This window comes from Ambystoma mexicanum, chromosome 1q, assembly GCF_040938575.1.
Source record: "Ambystoma mexicanum isolate Mex_15411 chromosome 1q, UKY_AmexF1_1, whole genome shotgun sequence".
NCBI lineage: Eukaryota > Metazoa > Chordata > Amphibia > Caudata > Ambystomatidae > Ambystoma > Ambystoma mexicanum.
Window position 1 is genome coordinate 1,281,258,251 of NC_090922.1, and position 21,011 is coordinate 1,281,279,261.

General features: G+C 41.5%; 1 pseudogene; it reads right to left on the reverse strand.

Annotated features, from left to right (window-relative positions):
* Positions 1-21,011, reverse strand: part of LOC138561734 (TBC1 domain family member 8-like) — a 60,337-nt pseudogene that overhangs the window by 17,222 nt on the left and 22,104 nt on the right.

A 21,011-nucleotide genomic window follows, 5' to 3' on the forward strand; every position in this document is an offset into this window, starting at 1 on the left:
GACTATGCAAAATTGTAAACGTTTGTAAAATATAGTGTTGTTAACATGAAAATCCTGGTCACGTTTTGAAACTACTCTGAACTCTGTGCTATGTTCAGGGACATGACTACAGAATTTGTGATTTTGTAGCAATTGTGATGATGCCAGAAACATGAAACTTCACATGATTATGCCCAGATAGCATGTGCACATATGTGTGAAAACGTGGACAAATCTGACATTGGGTACCAGACCAAAAGTGTGAAGAACTGTAAAATCTGAACCAAACCTCTCACGGAGATGGGACTTGGATGAATATTTGCTCCACTAAATCTGTGATGTAAATATGTTATTTGTAGCAAGTTGGTAAAATTGTAAATATGCCTTGTATGAAAAATAAATTTACTGTGCAGAAACAAAGGGGAAGTTCTCCTTGGATCCTAAAATACAGCGTCATCATGACTCCATGTTTCCTTCTCAAATCAGGGAAGAGGAAAGACCCTAACCAATAGAATCCCTAGGGGTATGCCTAGTATAATTCAGCCTACCCACCCCTTTAGAAAATACATAAATAGAGATAGCTTAGGACCTAGAGACACACACAGATTCACCCATCAACTGATTGCTGGCGGAGCACTTTGCAAGAGAAATTCCAGCTCCTTATGGTTCTTCTGCAATCGCCCTTACTGCATCCGGAAAAGTTTGCTGTGAATTTTTTGTTTGGCTCAAATGTCTCACGTGTGAAACAGCTGTTCCTTGAATCCAACCTCAGAATTAAGTGTTCAATCTGCTGGTTACTCAATTATCATTGCTAGTGTTTGTCTGATAACATACAAAGCGGCTCCCACTAGTATTGAATGCATTTTAGTGAATCAAATCCAATTTCAGTGTTTTTACCATTCCGTTCAGAGCCAACTTTAAAACCATTTTGACAAGTTGCAATCATTCCTGTTTTTCTCTGAGTTTGCTGGGGGAAAGTGGGATTGATACTGTATTTGTTGAGTGTGTATTCCTGAAACCTGTTTTCTCTCCTTCCATCTCTTTATACTGCATATTGGGGGGATTGAGTAGTGTGCAGGGGGAAAGCGTGATCACTTGCATTTTGATTGAACCCACACAAAAGTATTCTTTCTATGCTGCATTATTTTCCCACCAATACTCTATGTGATGAAGAGATTTATTGTGACATCACCCCATTGGTCATCAATGTATAAATATTAAATAGTGTGATATGTATATATTGTGAAATATATTAAATAAATCCTTTTAACTTTGCAAACAGCCTACTTCCTGGTGCAGTGTGACCGGGGGGATTCAAAGAGAGGGGCGTGATATAAGGCTATACCATTCAGAAATAAAATAACTTATAGACATAAATAAATAATTAAGGGTTCCAGCTGTGCATCACACGCTAGGCATTGACTTAGGTGGAGTGCTGGTTTGAAATCACTTACAGTTTCTCTATCTTTCAAAGAAAAGCGCAAAAAAATGGAAATGGTCGACCTTTTTGAGGTTTAATAACAGCAGTAGCGCAATATCTAAAAGTCACTGAATTCCCCCACATTAGCTATATAGATCAGGTCATTCCTATTAAAGTTGAAATTGTGAAAAATAAATAGACATTTGAAATGTTATTGGTAAATATAAATAACCTATCAGGTAATGATAAATTGGAGGTGATTGGCGAACACCCAGACACTCTGATTAATACATGGAAAAATAATTTGGCGAATTTGCATTGCCCTAGGTTCACAATACCGATGGTTATGATGTTCCAAGAGTTTAGTTATTTTGAAAGTCAGCAACATATTTGGTCAATAGTTGCAGCTGAGGCAGAGGCAATGGTGGAATGTGGTCCTTGGCGGCTTCTTTTTCAATCATACCAGTTGCTCCAGCTGGTAAATGAGAAAGGTCAGGGTTGATTTTTTACTTGGTTCAATGGAATACATTATTTGTGTATTGATGTTGTAGTAACCACATAAATTGGCTTTGTGGACATAAATACATTTTCTTTGACACATAATAAATTGAGTGACCATGTGGTGGTATAATTTTCAACTGGCCATTGATCCCAGAGAATTAGGAGAGTGAATGATAGGAAACTATGAAGTTAGTAATGGAGGGAACCGTGTTAAATGGACAGATCGAAATCTGGCAAAAGCTAGTGCTGATATAATAGATAAGCTGTTTGGGAGTAAACACCCTGAACTTATTATTTTGGAGACTTTTAGTAAGATTGCTATCTCTGTTATTAATTATCTAGCCATGGAACAGAGGAAAAGAATTGTCATTGCAGATAAGTTGCACAAACATCTTTATGATTGTGAAATTGCATGGAAAAAGCAACAATTAAAGAAAGAAATCACACAAAGTAAAAGGGAAAATGTGCTTGATATAAATACACATGTGAAGGAAATAAAACGATTAAGAATGCCATTTAAGAATTGGCTTAACATACATAAGGGCACTATGGCCTGAGCAGAATGGATTATGTATAATCTGCTGAAATGTAAAGATTAAAAAAATTAAAAAAAATTGGCATATATTCCATAAACACATTTCTGGTCAAATGTCCATGAGGGAAATTAACTCTATCATTAGTGAGGTATGGGGAAATTATATTTGATCTCTATACAATCAAAATACAATAGCAGAGAGTGTGGAGAAGTGTATATCAATTAGTAATAAGAAGCACTTTACATTTCAGGTGGAAGACCTTGGTAAATTCATTCTAGACCTAAAGCCATCAAGAGCCCCTGGGCCAGATGGGATCCCAAATGCACTTCACAAGACAAATGTCAAGTTAAGGGCTAATATTATGTATGTAATATTTCAGGAAATTGTGACTACAGGTCAGATTCTGGTGTCATGGAGGCAGTCTGTGATGATACCTATATATAAAAGGAATGGGAGAGTCCCTGGGTAATTATCAAATACTAGCAATGATAGATTCAAGTGCTAAGGTTTGTAGTAAGTTATTATTGAGGTATATTATCGAGTGGATTGAGGAACAAAAAAATGTAATGGGGTAAATAATCGGGTTTTACAAAGGCTTTTAACACGGTGACACATTTATTGGCTTTTATTATATTTTATTTGGGATACAGTATCGAATAAACACAAGACATTATACATCAGTTTTATTGATTTTACTAAGGCTTTCGATACAGTGGACAGACATCTTATGGAAAATGATGAAAGAAGGGAATTTACACATGCACATTTTATATTTCACAAGAGCACGTTATACAAATAACAAAGTTTGTATTAGAACTAATTTAGAAGAACTCAGTAAAGAGATAAAATATAATGATGGCCTAAAACAAGGGTGTACCTTAGCACCGGTCTTGTTTAATGTTTATTTGGCTAATTGAGGCAGAGCCCTACAGAATTGTGGTAATTCTCCTCCTCGGATATCACAATATCTGATTGCATGGCTGTTGTATGCTGATGATATTTTCATCTTCGAACAGACAGCGATCAGATTACAGCATAGCCTTATGGCACTTGGGAAATATGCCTTAGAACATGGTCTAATTATAAACTAAATGATGACCATAAAAGCTAATAGAAGAGGTTTAAAAAGATATAATTGGACACTCCAAGGGCACTAAGTTTTAGGAGGTCAGCAATTATCTGTATCCTGGGGTGCTCATCACTAACAATATGGATAAAGTTAATTTTGCTAAATACAAAGAGAATAACGTTTTAGTAAAATTTACAGCCATAAGATATTTTATCTCAAGGACTTGAGGGTACTCCGTAGAAGGACTGGTACATTTGTATAAGCTTGTATTGTGCCTAGTATCTAATATGGCTTGGAGGTATACTCAGCAGAAGAAACAGCATGGTTAAGTACCCTTGAAGGGAAACTGTGGAGGAGGGCCCTTGGTTTATCTCAGGCTGTGCCAGTGGAAACTTTCTGTAGTGAGTTCGGGCTCATTTCACTTAGTACAAGAAAGATGATAGCTATGTGTTACCTATATGTGAAAATGTTGTTGAATCCTAATAACAATAAGTCCCTTGATTCCGTTTTATTAGAGAATGATGGAACGTTATTAATGGTATTGCCCTGAAATTTTGGATCAAAGACATTAAAGGCTTTCTTGAGAAGATAGGATGTTCATTTGAACCTACCAAAAGCTTGGCATATCTATTTAATGAAATAAAACACAAATCAGAGAGTTGGGATTGAAATATGAGAAGTAGCTATTTAATGGGAAAAACGAACTATGGAGAATAAGCCAGACAACAATTAAATATTGCATGGCAGGGTCCTCTGATTTTCACAAATATCCGAAGGACTGAAACATGTGCAAAGGGATGAAAAATGTCATCTGAATGTGCACATCTGAGATGTATTTTTATACTATTTGTGAACAAGGATGCTCTTTTTTGGGGCAAGTGATAAGAAGCGCTGGAACCTCAGCCGGTGCTATAACTAGGCAAGGTTAGGCACTTGTCTATATGTGCCTATATGTGCAAAATGTTAGAGCGGCAAATGCTGCTTTAACTCACAGTACATTTGTGCTGCCTTGTCTGAAATAGCACAGGCCCTGTCCCCTGTACACTGTCTGCAGGCTGGTGCTGGCAGCAGAAGCAAAGTCAGAGACCACGTGGCGCCGTGAAGGTTGGGGTTGGGACAGGCCTGAGTCACTAGTGGCATCATGAGTGTGGCACCGCATGCTGGCACCTGCGCATTATGAACGGAGCACACCATGTGCCCCTCTGTGCTCTCCCTCTGCTGTGCATCATTAGAAGTAAGTACCAGGCATCCCACGATATTCAAAGGGATGCCGGGAAGAAAGCTGTGCAGGCAGCTTACTGCTACTCCCTTAGCAGACGGAGAAAATGTATCAGCTGAGACAACCTGCCCCTTTCCCCCCAGATCTGCATCATACCCTTGTCCCTGTTGCTGTTGATACCCCACTCTACGGTGCGTCCACAATTTCCATGCAAAATGAATCTCCCCGCCCCCATCAGCCCCTCCCATCAGTTTGTACAGGTTTACTCCCCTCTAGATGGTGCCCCAGTGCCCGTGTAGTGGTTGACTTGACCCCTGTGCTTGGGCTAGCTCCTCTGATATGACCGCATTTTAGGCCTTTTGTGTGAGCGGACCAGTGCCCCATGGAGTCCGGGAACTATGGGCTCATGAAGCACTGTGTATAGAAACACCAGCAAAGATCCTTACACCAGATATAGTCCACACACGCTGCAGAACAGGGCTCAAAGTCCATCATATCTGTGAACATAGGCAAAGCACCAAGGGCAGCGTTGCTAGTCCGGCCATCAAACATCACAAATTTTACATACATGAGAAGGTGAGAGTCTGGCTGAGAATGCAGATGAGTATGGATTTTTGACATTGAAGGATAAATGCCTATTCACAAGGTTTGTTGGTGGGCTGTTCAGGGATGCACAAGACCATCCGCAGGTGAAGAAATCATTGCAAGGTTGGCTGAAGTCATATAGCTCATACTTTTCCACTCCCCTTATTCTGTATCAGTGGACACCCACATCTGCCCAGCAGCACCTCCAAGGGTTTGCATTTGTGGTATTGAAGTGGTGTGTATGGAGCATCACAAATCGAAATAAACTTAAAAATACATAAATGACTTTCGGGGCCGAGCCTCCCATAAATGCAGCGTCGGGAAGTGCAAGGCTCAGTGATTTGGTGGTGATTTACAGAGTGGGCACTGATCACAAGTCCTCGATCACCTGGTGATTTGGTACCAATTCCTAAATGAGTTTGTGAGTAGTGCATTTGCTAACTGGAAAGTGTCTACTTTTCCAAAAAGCCACTACAACAGCTGAACAAGCATTGGCAATGCCAAACGTTTTGACTTTTGTGTAGGAAAGGGATATGCATTTGCCAGGTACTGCTATAATGGTAGTGACTGGCAATTATGGGCATTTGCTGTCAAATGATGTGAGTACTTGGGCATATAACAGTAATGCCTGGCAAATGAATATTTAATATCTATAAAAAGGCCAAACTGCTGGCTTTGGCAACACTTGCTTTCAACAGAACCTCACCGAAGGGCATGCACACCACATATAAATCAAATGACTGAAGGCACACTTGGTTAAGAAATGTTTATTACACCAGTAGTGCATGTAAAGTTCCAAGAAAGCCATTAATTCCCAGACGACTTCATTGAAATAACTCTGACAGGCATTTCAACCAAAGGCTAATGCTACTTCTTGTTAAAGCTAGCTCACAGAGATCCTAAGAGAATGTGCTTATGCTTATAGCAGGTAGAGGCAGAAGTGGGTGGAATGGCCATGGGGATTAGTACGGCAATGGGCAGTTAATGGGTGGACAAATAATACTTACACGTTTTGCGTCCCTCAGCACATCCCATCACCCTCCTAGCTATGCTCCAATGCAATAGTTTCAGCGTAAAGGTGATGCTTAGGATCACCTACTAGGGAAAAAATAAAAATGCCAATGCCTTCTCTATAGGCACACTAATAAGCAAACCATGTGGTCTAAATAAGCTCTATTTAAACTAACTTGACAGACCCAGAGGGTCTTCTAGGGAGAATGTCACTCCATTTTCCCATCCTCTCGATCTGCCACTGCTTGCAAGCACAAGATCCAGAACGACCGTCCACATACATCCATGCCTTGAGGTGTGTGCTACACAATTACAGTATCCACTGTGGTGCTTTATCAGCTGTTTCCATCAACTACATTATATATGCAATCCTGATGTTTCCACTGTCAGTTTCCCAGTTTTATGGCAGGAGCAGGGATGACTCTTGATCACACATACCTTTAATACATGTATGCTGCCAATATGCAAAATATGGTGGCCCATTAAAGACCAACAGGCTGGTGCCTCAGAATGGGTGCAACATGCCTGGGAAAAGACTGGCCAAGGGTGCCTCCCTCCATAATCAACGTGGTGCCAGCTCCCACTCTGCCACTGTTGTGATGAGGTGCTGTTTGCTGGAGTGTTTAAGTGCTATATTTTGATCTTTCCTGTATCTTTTATTAAATATTGTACCCCCTTGTGCGTGTGGCTTTATTTTTCCGGGTGTAGCCGAGGGATGCAATGGAAGGTATTGGCCCTTGCATGTGTTGGGAAGAGTGGTAATGTGGTATCCTGTGCTGGGAAAGACCTCAGTGCTCACATGTAACATGGAGGGTCGTTATTTGTTGGTCTGATTTTGGCATCCATTGCCTTATCTGTTTACCAGGCCACTATGAACTCATTGGCTGTTCCATAGCCAGGCAAGAGGCTCTGGTCCTCACCATAGCACTTGGGAATCAGGGTTATTATGACAGGGCTGTTCAGTGTGGTCATGCCTCTAATGTAGGAATGTTTCACACAGCATTGCCTTGGGTGATTTTGGCTTGTGGGTGGCTGACCCCTCAGATGCTGTTGCAACAGCTGTAATTCACAGTGTGGGTATTATGCCAGTCTCTTGATAGTTCTAACTTATACCAGAGGCACGGCATGCTACGCAAAAATGAGGTTTTGTGTCTCAAGTTCACTGTATCTGACATGAGCGTTATGGAGCTGACTTTGTTCTACTGAGCACAGACATCGACACATTATTCCTCCTTTACCTTGGTGGACAGACTCCATGACAACAGAGCGATGTGTGAGCTTGTGCTTCCTGCTGGTGTCACCTTTACAGGCCAACTCTGGAAACTTTGCCTGTAAAGGATTCTTACATTTCCCTGGCATTCCAGTGTCCTGCAAATGTCGAAGCATGAATTCTGACAAAAGGATGCATGAAGCTGTAGGACACAGAATGAGGGTGACCTGATATTTAGAAAAGGTTACATGAATGCACAGATTCCAGGGTAAGGGCAGAGTAGGTCAACCTGAGGACATCCTTCACAATGAGGGCTTGAGGGTGGTGGGCCTCCAGGTTTATCCTAGTTAGCCCTCCATCACCTCATTATTAGTTTTGGCTATTAGGTGGAACTGAAACTGTTGTCATGGGGAGGGGAGATATAGAAGATGGGATCCGGGGATGAAGATATTTTGTGACTTGCAATCTGTGGAGGTACACATAATAAAAAGGTTATCTTTATGAAGCTAGTGACATGTTCTTAACATTAACATATGCAACAAAAGTGTATAACAAGGTTTGTGACACAATCTCCCTACCTAACTTAGTTTATTACACAACTTCTTTCAATGTGTGTCTGAAAGTGGTGAAAGTACACTGGTGGTAAAATGAATTGTTTCAGGCTTGTATTATTTTGCATTCTGGGAAAATATATGGATCTACAAAATGAAAACTAAATATTTGTACCAACTACATCTTTGTAGGTGTGTGGCCAAGTGCTTAAAAGGCAGAGTGAGTTAAAATCGCTGCTTCACTGTTTCCCCCAAAGTGTGTGATCCTGGACAACTAATCTAATCTATCTCTGACATAACTGCACAGGTGTCTAGTATGGATTACCAAAATCATTTTCCCACTGCCTGTATTGCCTATATATCATTTACAGAAAGGATTAGATCAACAATGTTGCTATACTATCATTGGCTTGTTTAATAAACCTGTATTTATGAAACAAGAGGCTTTAATTTGACTCCTGAAACGTAACACTCTGAGTAGATGGGAGACTAAGGAAAATGCAATGGTATCCATCCACAGCAGAAGACGTGAGCAGTGCGTTAGGTGCAGGTAATGGGTTTACAGCAATCGGTAACAAAAAGAAGATGTTTGGTAGAGAACTGTTAGGATCTGGAGTGGAGTGGTGGGGTTGGGGGAGCGCCAATCTGTCAGTTTGCCTATGGTGGCAACATTCCTTGCACCGGCCCTCAACCTCTCAAGACTTGCAACAAAAAAGGTTTTGAGGATCTGCTCCTTTGGGCCTGATTTACAAAAGCGTTTTTTAATGGGAAAATGCCCTTGAAAAACACTTTGTAATACAGGCCAAATAACTTTTCTTCTGTGTGATTATTTTCATGTTATGCAGTCATGCAGGTAGAATGATTAACATTTGTAAGGTCTTGTTATTTTTGCAGGTACATTTTCAAATGTGAACTTTAATATATTTTAAATATAGCTTCTTTTGGGTTTGATTTACGGAAATTAGTTCCGAATTAATGACAACATCTGTATTGTCGGTGTGAAGCATTGTTTTCTATCAGTGTAACATGTTTGGACAGTTTCAAATGAAATAGGGTGAGCAACTTTTATTAATAATTTGATATAGTCTTGAATGAAATATTGTTAATTTTGGTAGGGTTAGCAAGGGAATATTGTGCTTTGTTGCCTTCTGTTGCCTTCTGTTATGTATTACTTGTATTTGGTTTCTTTCCCTTGTCTTGCAAATTAGCATATCCTTTTTTATTTTGATATATTCTTTTATTGGAAGTTATTATTTTGTAGTAGGCACACAGTGATAATATAATGGTCTATGTGTAGCAAGATGTCGATGTATCTCCTTTTTATTAATATGTATATTATCTACCATGAGTTTTTGAATGTGTCTCAAGTAAATTTTTTTTTTTTTTTAAGTGCAGGGTTCTGGAATAGTGTTCACTTTGACTATTGACATTTTAACACTGCCTACATAGCTTCTTTTGATATGTGGAATTGGTTTAATGCATGTTAACCTTTCTGCATTTAAGATCATTCTCAGTTTTCATTGTCAGTGAAAAGTCTGCCTTACTTGGAAAAACAGTACAGAGGCCGACCATTTTAAATGTTTTCATTTTTTACGTCTTTCATCATAAAGGACATTTGTTAAATACATACAAAGGAAGTGTTTATCTTTTGGTTCTTTAACACATTTCAAATACAACAAGTAGTTGTTTTTTTTTGTTATTCGTCATTTGCACCTTGCATATTTCAAAAATGCATTTACCGTTATCATCTACAAGCTCTGTAATGTATCTCATTACTTTTCTTACTGCTATATAATCAATATTGTCTGGGTCCTTTTGTTATGTGGTTTTAATTAAGCAATAGAACCCGAGCGTCGGGGGCATTACCATCCCAGGTAATGCCCCGGGGCCCATAGGTAAGGATTCGAGCGAAGCAAGGGCCTTACCGAAGGCCCCGGGGCATTACCTGGGACGGTAATGCCCCCGACGCGAGGGTTCTATTGCTATTAGTACCCCGGCCCGCAAAAATTGCGTGACCGGTGCACTAAAAGCTTTTTTTTCCCCAAAACGCTGCAGCGTTTCGGCGCTGCGGCATTTCGAAAAAAAAAATAAAGAAAGAAAATGGCCGCCGCCATGGAAAGGGAAAACGGAGTCCGTTTTCCCTTTCTATGGCGGCCTTCGTGAGCGGATGCGCTGGGAACACAAGTGTTCCCAGCGCGTCCGCTCCCAAAAAAGGATAAAAAGAAGGTAAGTGGGGTTGGGAGGGCGGGAGTGGGACGAAAAAAAAAAAAAAAAAGTACCTGCGTCCCCGGCGGGGGACGAGGGAAACCTCCAGCCGTGTGAAGGCACGGAGCGGGGATGGCCCCGCTCTGAGTCTCCACGCGGCTGGAGGCTTCCCTAGTCCCCCGCTGGGGACGTAGGACCAAGAAGGTAAGTTGGGGGGGCGGGTGGGAGGGAGGGAAGGGATTTAAAAAAAAAAAAGGTTTACCCAAGTCCACGGCGGGGGGCGAAGGCAGCCTCTCAGCCGCGGGGAGGCTCGGAGCGTGGATGGCCCCGCTTTGAACCTCCTCATTGGCTGAGGGGCTACCACGCCCCCCGCCGGGGACAAAGGCCGTGGAATCCCAATGGAGGGATTTCCGGCCGGGTAGGGACCTGGCGAGAGCCAATCAGAATGCTTGTTGCATTCTGCTTCGCTCTCGCCGGGTTACTAATTTTTGTTATTGCATGTTATGTCATCTTATCTCTGTATTTTCTTCACCTACATCAAGGGCATTCTTACACTTTAGGCAACAAGCTTCTATGTCCAAGTAGTTTTTTTGTATCAATTTGAAACTATTGCCTTCGTAGACATTATGGCTCACCAACAAGGAGTTACACAATTGTTGGTGTGTATGTCTCAAGCATTGTGTGCAGGGAGGATGTGGCATGTAATGTGTGTTTTACAGGTGGTGGAATGTTTTTGAATGTTGGTCCTGTTTAAAGCAGTACCATAGGTGGGTACTTTGCAGAGTTTTTAGACGATTTTCTTTTGTTTAACAGGTAGTGTTGAGTGTGTGGTCTGCGAAGTTGCTGTGCTGCAGGAGGAGTCTTTATTCACCTTCCACTGTGTGTGCTAGGATCCACCCTTTCGAAAACTCAAATCCAGCGCAGAGCGCGCACAGAGTGTGCTTAGTGTGTGGTCTGCAGTGGTCCGTGGGGGGCCAGGTGCCGGGTACCCACCCTTTCGACCTTTCTGCTTGTGACGGCTTGCACCTCCTCAGTGACCCCAGATCCTGGACTATGGAATTGGAGGCCCATCCGAGCACGAGATGCAAGCTCTGCCTCCTAAGTGAATTGGCACTTCCGAAGAAACCAGGTCTACTACCGGTGAGAGAGGAAAGAAAACATGTGGCAGTAAGGGATGCAGAGCTTAGCTCAATAACTGCGCCGCCAATAACAATGCCTATCTGTTTTCACATGGCAAAGGAAATTTGGGAGGGTTGTGGGAGTGTTAGGGGGGCTCATATTGCTGACATGCAGCACTTTCAAACATCCCAGGAAGTAGCAGCAATATCGCTATGGCTGAGCTGAGAGAAAAGCGAGGTAGGGCGTGAAACGCCAATTCGAAATTCTGCGCCAGGCACTGACTCTTTCTCAGTCACTTTCCAAGACCCCCAGAGACTGGTGGATAAGTCATCTTTCATGGATACTTCCAATGTCCCCCAGGTGAACCAATGTGTATTGATGCAAGCGGCTACAATCAAGTGCATCAACGTAATCGTGGGAACTTTGGAAACGGGGGGCAATGTAGGGAGAGGGAGACTGGATGAACCCCTAAAAGGCACTAGGTGTCTGGGGGAGAAGCAAGGGTCCCTCTGCTCTTCGTTCCAGTTGAAAAGGAAACTAGTACAATTGACTATGTCTTTTTAACCGAGAGGCTTCTGGGTATCGTTAGAAGATTTGAGATGAGAGACATTTCAAGAAGTGACCAGAGTGTCTTATATGTTTGTTGGTCTACCAAGATGGCGGCCGTAATAGACTCTGAATGACATCTAGGGAGATTGAGATCTTGCAGATGAGAATATGGGGAAATGGGAGGGGTTCAGCAGACCTGACCTCCGTGGAGGATATCAACTATCCCAGATTTCTGTTAGACTTCTCTCCGGTGGCGGGCAGATCAACAAAACATGATTTTACACCAAAACACTCTTGCAGCTGGAACATTAGGAAAGAAAAGAGGCTCCTTACAGCTCTCCCCTTTTCAGACATATTCAGGGAGATAAGGGCAAATTAATGGGAGAGAATTTGAGGAAACATTGCCAGAAATACTGCAACTGGTGAGGAGGTATAAATGGAGGTTAAATCAAGCTGATGCTGAATCTATGCTAGCTCAGTTGAGAAACAAAAACGTTGCTGAAATTGGAAGCTGATAAATTCAGTGTGGTCAGATCCTAGAGTGACCCAAGATAATGCAGTACCCGAGCAACGATGGGTGAAACAATACACTGACCTTTTTGGGTCCCAGAGAGTGAGGGGAAAGGGCCTGCCAAACCTCCAAAGTGTACCCATAGGACTTGGAATTTGATAAAGAAGATATCTGTCTGCTAATAACCGAGGTGAGCAATTCAAGAGCCCCGGGGCCACATGGTCTGACCAACATGATGCTTAAAGCAGAGCCTGGAGCGTGGGCAGATTTTCTCAAGGTTCGTTTTGGAAAGATCGAGAAGTTGGGGAGGGTACCAGACTCCAAGAAAACATATATAATAGTCCTGATTTTCAAAAAGGGTGTTTAGGACAATCCTGTCAACTATCGGCCCATCGCTCTGCTGGACGTTATTGGTAAAATCTATGTGGCACTGCTGCTAAAGAGCTTGAGGCAGTGGATTCCGGATTTGACAAGTTTTGATCTCCATCAATCAGGCTTTGTTAAACAGGCTGGAACAGCATTAAATGTATTTCTCGTGAATATTCTCAAGACGAAGGTCCTTTCGAGCATAAAAAAATATATATTGGGTGTTCGTGGACCTCGAACAGGCTTTCAACTTGGTTGATCGTTAGTTGTTTTGGGACAAACTAAGGAGTGGGGTTGCTCGGGGGGATTGCTTTTAGCAATACAGTCTCTTTACTCCGGCACAAGTCTGAGAGTAAGATTAGACAGCAGGGGGCATCTCTCAGAGTGAATAGAAATAAGGTGTGGCCTTACACAGGGATGCCCTTGTGCCCCGGAATTGTTTAAATTCTTCATATCGTACTTAGGACCATCATTGGGCAAGGTTAGATCGTTTCAACTGAGGCTCAATGGGTGGTGCATGGAGCATTTGCTTTATGCGGATGATTCGGTCTTAATTGACCAAACAACCATTGGGTTTTAACAACAGCTAAATGAGCTGCAGGAGTAATTTAAAGCAGATAAGCTCAGGATCTTTAATCCTGGAGCCTGTGGTTCGGAGGAAAAAATCTAGACCAGTATGGCATTTGGATGGGGAACAAATAAAGGTGACTACTTCCTTCGTGAACTTGGGTATGTTGGTGAATACTCGCTTAAATGATAGCCCCAGAATTGCTCAACTAAAAACGAGGATCACACATTTGGCATCACACACGTGGATCTTGCTAAAAGGATCTGGGCATTTTTCTTTAATCCTGGTGATCAAATTCTATAAAGCCAATGTGATGGCTATCGGCACCTATTGCACAGAGGTATTGCTTGCAACAGCCCACGTAAGGTGGATGGCATTGGAGGGCAGGTTCTGCCAGAGAGTATTAGACCTGCTGGGGTGTAGCCAATGCCTGCAATTAGATACGAGTTGGATCTAACATCCCTGTGCGTAATGATGGAGTGATATGTTGATATGATAGGTTATTTATAACTCGCTTATTACCCAGAGGTTTCTAAGCACGGATCCGGGAATCGAACCTGTGTTGCTCCGTGTCATCTAATTTTGAAGGCTAGCACCTTGCCCCTAAGCTATCCTCCCGAGAGTGGAAATCTCTGTCTCTCTACAAAAAGTGCAGAAGGAAACCCCCAGTAAGAGGGTTCGGTATCTTGAAAGAGGCACAAGAGGTGAAGAGTGAATCTATCCTGAACGTCTGGAACCTAGCATGTGTCAAAATGCTGAAGGAATTGTGGTTCGCTGAATCTGATCTGTTGAGCAACCCAGAGGCTATTAAAATCAAGCTATGGAGGAAGGACTGGGTGGACACAATAACAGCAAGGGAACAGAATAAGATTGACTGTAATTCAGATAAAATGTACTTCCTACAAAGGAGGTTTTGCTGTACAGGAAACAATGGCAGGAATCAGATGTAAACTGTAGATTCTGTAACAGACCAGGCACTGAAGAGTCGTTGTACCACCCGACTCTAGGTTGTGAGGGTTTGCCAGAGAGAAGAACACTTTATTGGTGCAAAATTATGAATGGTTTGACCACGCTACACCTGATGAATGGTGGAGTAAGCTCATGGCCGGAGAAAGTGTGAGTCTGACCATTGCCCTGATCAAATATCTGGATGACATCGTTCAGGGACTGGCCAGTGAGACTAAGTGAACTTTTAGGGCGTTCTGCAAGGGGCAGTTAATAATGTCTCTAACCCAGCTGTTTTGATCTAACTTATAGGCTGGGCTGGGCTCTTAACTGACTCTGGCTGATGTGTGCAATGTAGCATGTACTAGTGATTATGTGTCTGGTCTCTTGTTTTGTTTTAGGTGGAGAAGTGACATTTTATCTTGTATACGAATGGATTTTATGGATGCTTTTTTTTCAATAAGTGAAAGGTTTGCTTGTAAGCCAAATACTAAATAAATAAATAAATAAATAAAACAAAAACAACAACAAAAAAACAATGACATTTAAAATTACACATTGATATTAATGTTCTGTTTTTGGGGAGTGGCCTAGTGAGATGTTACCAATTAAACTTTATATCAAATACTGATTTCTGAGGGGCGCATTTATGCTTTTATGGATCAGTGTTGTAAAGTTTCTGATACTTTACTCGCCCAGTGTGGACCTATGATGTATATGTCGTGATGTATATCTTGCGTTATGTATGGCATACTCTAACACATAAATGAAACATATAGAAGAAAAGGAATCATTATGTGCGCTTGTGTTTTGGTGTGGTATGCGTGCCAAGGGATGGCTATTTACAGGAAATTCAAAACTTCAGAAAACAGTGTAAAAATCTGCAGATATTGTTCAAATTTCTATAGTGTCTGAAATTCCATAGTTACAGAGGGAAATCTGCTGGATTGATCCAAATATTAAAAAAACTGCAGGTCACAGCCCATAACATGCAGAAAATATCGCCGGTATCAACATCACAGTAAAACATTTGCACCAAAAAGGCTAACATGGAGAAACCCTAGATAAACTCACAGTAGGAAAGAAACTTCATAGCACAATAAAGAAGACACCATACAACTACACACATTGCAAATGTAGATGATGGATGTGTGGCACTTAAGTAATTACAACTGACAAAACGTGCTATGTTCGAATGCATTGCAAAGTATGTCCCTTTATTCTTTTTTGCTGCTCTGACACTTCTACGTGTGCGTTCCATGTTGCATCTATTGGTTGCAGATGCAAGGACGTCGTTTCACCAAAATGTCAGGGGTAGCAGAAGTGACATCACTCGCCCCTTGACTTCTGATGACATCACAGAAAGTGATGTAATTTGATCCCACCTCGAAGTGACATCATCGGAACCAATGGTACATGACCTATCACCCCTTGATAAAACCGTAAATGGCAACACATAGCATTGTTCCTAAGTACGATACAGAACATATCGTTACGACGATATCACTATAATGTGATGTACATTTCATACAAGAACGGATCACCATATGTATCGCTAATATCCGTGTCTATAGTTTAAAAAAGGTAGCAGGCGCTCCTCTCCAGAAAGAACATGGCATGATAACCTGTTCTGAGATGAGAGTTTGCAGCACACGCTTTTTGCTCACTGTACCTTTCACAGATGGGAAATATCCATTTGCATATCAGTCTTTATCCCTCCCACTTGGGCAGTCCAGCACCAAAATGCTATGGCAATTCCTCTCTGAACAAGAGTACCACCAGCAAACCCACACATGTGTTTCAGCCTTGTTGGGCCTCATCAGTGAGGTGAAGCTGTGCCTCTCTGTGCACAGTGAGCAGCGAGTCCACGTCTGGTTGCCCCCAGGTAACTCAGGGTGACCAACCCCAAGATCCTTGCAAATATTTTAAAAAAGGTAGCAGGTGCTCCTCTCCAGAAAGAACATGGCATGATAAACTGTTTTGAGATGAGAGTTTGCAGCACACGCTTTTTGCTCCGTGTCTATAGGCCCATATTACCAAATTACTGTGAATGCAGGCAGACGTCCAAGTCCAAATGATAATGATGTGTTATTATATAACACTTACGATTAACTGATTTATATAGAACAACTATACATACAATATCACCCAACCTGTGTTGGTACTCATATATCAACCTCAGTAGGATGAAAGGCTGAGTGGAGGTGTTTAAGAACAGACTAAATCAGTGACTCACCCCCTGAAGTGTGCCTGAAATAAACCTTTAATGATTCTAGCAATTATTGTATAGAATTCAAGAAAGACAAATTATTTGGTATTCCTATTCTTTCTTTTTTAGGGTCACTGCTCTACGTGTTACACTTGTGGAACACCTTGTTTTTTTAAGAAGCCTGAACAAGAAAGCCAGCCACTCTGCAAACAGAGTCACATGCCCAGGAGCTTACATTTAAAAAAAATAATACACTTTTGTTTTAGGGGTAGCAAGGGAGAGTTCCGGGGTCGGAGCTGCGACCCCTGCCAATGCCCAAATGACGTCCCAGTGCAGACGTGTGTTTTTCTTGGAATGTATGAGCACATTTTTCCTTGTCTATTGACAAACAGATAGCACTTATGGATGTTTGGACACGTTTTTCTGGCGTTAAACATTGCATATCTCAAACTTGTCTGTTCTGCTTTCAAAGTGTTTGCAGCATTAACTTCCAACATTTTCCAAAACCAAGAAGAGGAATTTTGAAACGTGGTGGGGGTAAAGTGTGATTGTTCTGCCTTTTTTAAATCTCAATGCAAAAATCTGTTCATTCTTCAGTAATTTTATAAATTGATGAAACTTTGCCAAATTTGGCATTTGTTTTTTTGGATTCGACCGGATCGGTTGCATTCCAAATCTGGTGAATTCAAAATTTTATTTTATGCTTTTTAGTTAAAACCTTATTGTTGGCATTCCAAATGTATAGATTTTAACTTTCTATGCATTACTGACATATTAGTCATTAATTACATGCATTTTCTATGCATAATCATGCAAACAGTAAAAGCGACATAATACAAAAAAAAAAAAAAAACATTAAAGAAAGCAAAGGTAAAGTGGGTTTATTATTCCAGTCAGTCATGGGTGCAAAAAAAAAAAAAAAAAACATCTCCAAAGGAATATTGTTCACGAAAAACACTTGCATTTCTTAGCATTTTTTTTCCATATCAATATGGAATGTGGCGTGACACTGCTCTTTGTAAACACATGTCCGTTTTGTGCATATTGCTAACAGGCAAGTCAGAGGTGAAAGATGGATGGTCTGGGGGTGTTCGTGGTCATTTCAGTTACAGGACTAGATGGAGGGCGCCTGCCACTTAAACAACACTGTGTGGGCCTTTAAAACAGAAGCCTGCAGCTTCGCCTGTCAGAGCTTGCCCCTGATAAAGGCTAATGACGCACCACTTACTGTAGAGCTGTAAGTAGTTAAAGAACAAGAGTTCGAGTATAAAGCGAGCGGGTGTATAGTATGGGATTAGCAGAGGAGGTTATTTGCATTCTGCCTTTTCTCTCAGGTGTTTTGTTTTTTAGTACTTTGTTAAAAGAAAATCCCATTAAAGTCAAACACGTTGTGCATGGCACAACTATAGTATATGGGGAAACTGTGTTTTATTTTATTTGATGATGAGAGGGAGAACAACGCATTTTAACAAGGTTCTGCTTTTGGTGTCTGTAATAAGCAAGCAGTTTATTTCAAAGTGATGCATTCACAATTGGTTGGTTTCCTTCATCTAGGGTGGGCGGTCTGACCTGGGATGCAATGATGTCTGTGCTTCAAGCTCTCGCAGTCATTCCTGCCTCAACTTGCAGGACGATTTCAAAGAAAGCATTTAAGGAATACAGGTGAAGAATAGGCATTCCTTTGACTCAAAACCATGTTTTCACTTTTGTTGTAAATAAAAGTATTGCAAAGAATTGAAAAATTTCATATCACTGATAATGAACAGATGTTGTTCTTCCAAATTAAAAAAAGAGCTAGTTATTCATTAACTATGGACAATTGTGAAACAGGTTATATCACCCACGAACACTGTTAAATGATGGCCCTAATGTGTAAAGGAACTTGCAGTATCAAATTAACTTAAAGCCAGAGATGACAGCCCATTCAAGTAAAAGCTCAGTGTTGTTGTATTTGAAATGTAGTTCTCTCAGGATGACTGCGTATTGGCCACATTTGCATAAAGACAGTTTATCTGCTTCTTAGAACCAGCAGATCCATCCCTGGGAGGCCAAGGGAGTGGAGTGACTAATGTTACAACCATTGTATCCTCACAAGGAAACCTTGTTTTTTTTTGGATCAGTGTGTATACTGCCATGGTACAAACATGTTAACGCTGGGCTGAGTCCATTATGCATTATATACTTAGTGAATGAATAGTAGTCATATATAAGGATATGCTTTTATACATATGATCCCAAAAGGCTCTTTGCTTTTATTCAAAGCAGGTTGGAACCCTCGCTAGCGCTATTTGTCCACTTCCCCTTCTCATAAGGGTATTATGAAAGAGTACATTTATACACTTGGTGGGTGTGTCAGCCAATCAGACAGAATCTCAAGATCCATGCATGAGTTCGAAGTAACCCACAAGCTGAACTCAACCACCAGCCATCTTCCTTTCCACTTCCTGCCACTTCCCTTGTCTCTCCACCCTGTCTTCTTGGCCCCCACTCATCTCAGGTTCTAGTAGTTGCACCACCACTGTGCTTCGCCTCACTTCTTAACCATTGTTGCTATGGAAAATTAGCCCCACCCTTTATTTCGATGCTGACCATGTTAGGTAAGGCTGTATTTGTCAGAATCAACGGATCTCAAAAAGCTGAGCTCGTTGTTTCTGACAGCTACATTGCTCTTTGCACCACGTGGGTTTGCTAATAATAATACAAATATAAACCCGTTCTGTGGGCTGAACTGGGTGGTAATGGTGCAGCAGACTCACATTAAGGCCCTCAATTTGCTTGGGTCTGTAACTTGAGCACAGGGCTGCTAGACCGAGTTCAGGCCCCAGAATGGGTATTCATTTCCATATGGTTATTCTAGTTATATTTATTGTATGGCTAGAATATACATTGGAAAACCTCTTTGGAAAAATAACAAGGCACTCTTTAGAATGATATTACAATTACATAATTTCCTTTTTAACAGTTGCTTTTGCAAAAATATCCCTATCCCCCGCTACAAGATATCTATTTTCCCCTGGTCTGGAAGCAGCCAGCAAATGCTTGGTAGGCTTTAGCAACCACACACTTAACTACATGGCTCTAACCCAGAGAGAAAGAGATATGGGGGTCATTACGACCCAGGCGTTAAGCAGGGCTATTTAACGATTGCGCCATGGTGGATGGCGGAATTACCGCCCCATTCCAAGGTTGGTGGGGAGGTAATTCCCCATTCACCACTGGCCCTTCCCCATTCCCATTTTTGCCCCATAGGGCTCAATGGGAATGGGGAAGGCGGTAATTGCAGTACTACAAATTGCGGTCCCGTAATTATCTCCAAGGTCCCTTTGCGGGTCCAATCCTTAACGGCTGGTCAAGACCAGCCGTTAAGGTAGGGACTCGCAAAGGGACCTCGTAATTAGGCGGTAAGGGGTTAACGGCGCCGCAACCTTTTACAGCGCCGTTAACCCCTTACCGCCTGGGTCGTAAAGATGCCCATAGAGAAGGAGAGAGCATGCAGAGAGAGAGAGAGAGAGAAAGAGAGAATGTGTCTGTGTTTGTGTGTGTGTGTGTGTATTGGTGTGTGTGTGTGTGTGTGTGTGTGTTGCCCACTCCTCCTGGGTATCTGCAATCATAATATTCCCTAGTGGTTGTATTTCCACATGAATGCCTCTTCTCACTGATCGTATAATTGTGTTCAATAAATTATAAAAACAAAACTTCATGTGTGTTGTATTATATTTATGGTAATATAAATATAATCTCATGTATATGTTCTCTAGAATTATTCTTTAAAGTGTTTGACTTAACATCTGGTTATGCAAGTATCATTTTGTGAAAGCATGGTTCATGCAAATACTGAATCACACAAAGTTTGACTGTGTTTAGGATCTGCCAAACATCCATAACTTTTTGGAGATTTGAATACACGGGTTTGGGCAGGCGGATTCAACGGGTTAGATATCGGAGGAGCCTACTATACCTTTTCAACAGTCACTGGGAATCATTCAGAGCGGTAGGAGGTGGTGTGTTCTGTTGTTTGTTGCTGTTTATGAGCTGGAGCATTTAGCTCTCTTTTCTATAGGAATCCTTGTGATTTTAAACACAATATCATTGCATGTTGTGCATTTCATATATTTACAGGGAGGCTAGAAAGCAAGAACATTTAAACGATACATTAACTGCCCAATTATTTTCCAATGTCCACCAATAGATCTGAATTAAGGCTACAATCATTGGCATCGATAGCTCTGTCAATGGGCCTATTTAGCAAGTGCCTTTCGGTGGATCTGGCAGCACCAATTGCAATCCTCCGTACTGAGTTAGTTTAACTTGCTGAAGAGCAAAACTGGTAGCAATCCTAGGGAATGCAAATATTGGACTAGAAGAACTAATTACGAACCCTATGAAGGTAAAAAGAAGCTTCAGAACTTAGACTGGATTGAAACTGTTGAAATGAGAGGGTTGGACAAACTAAGACTG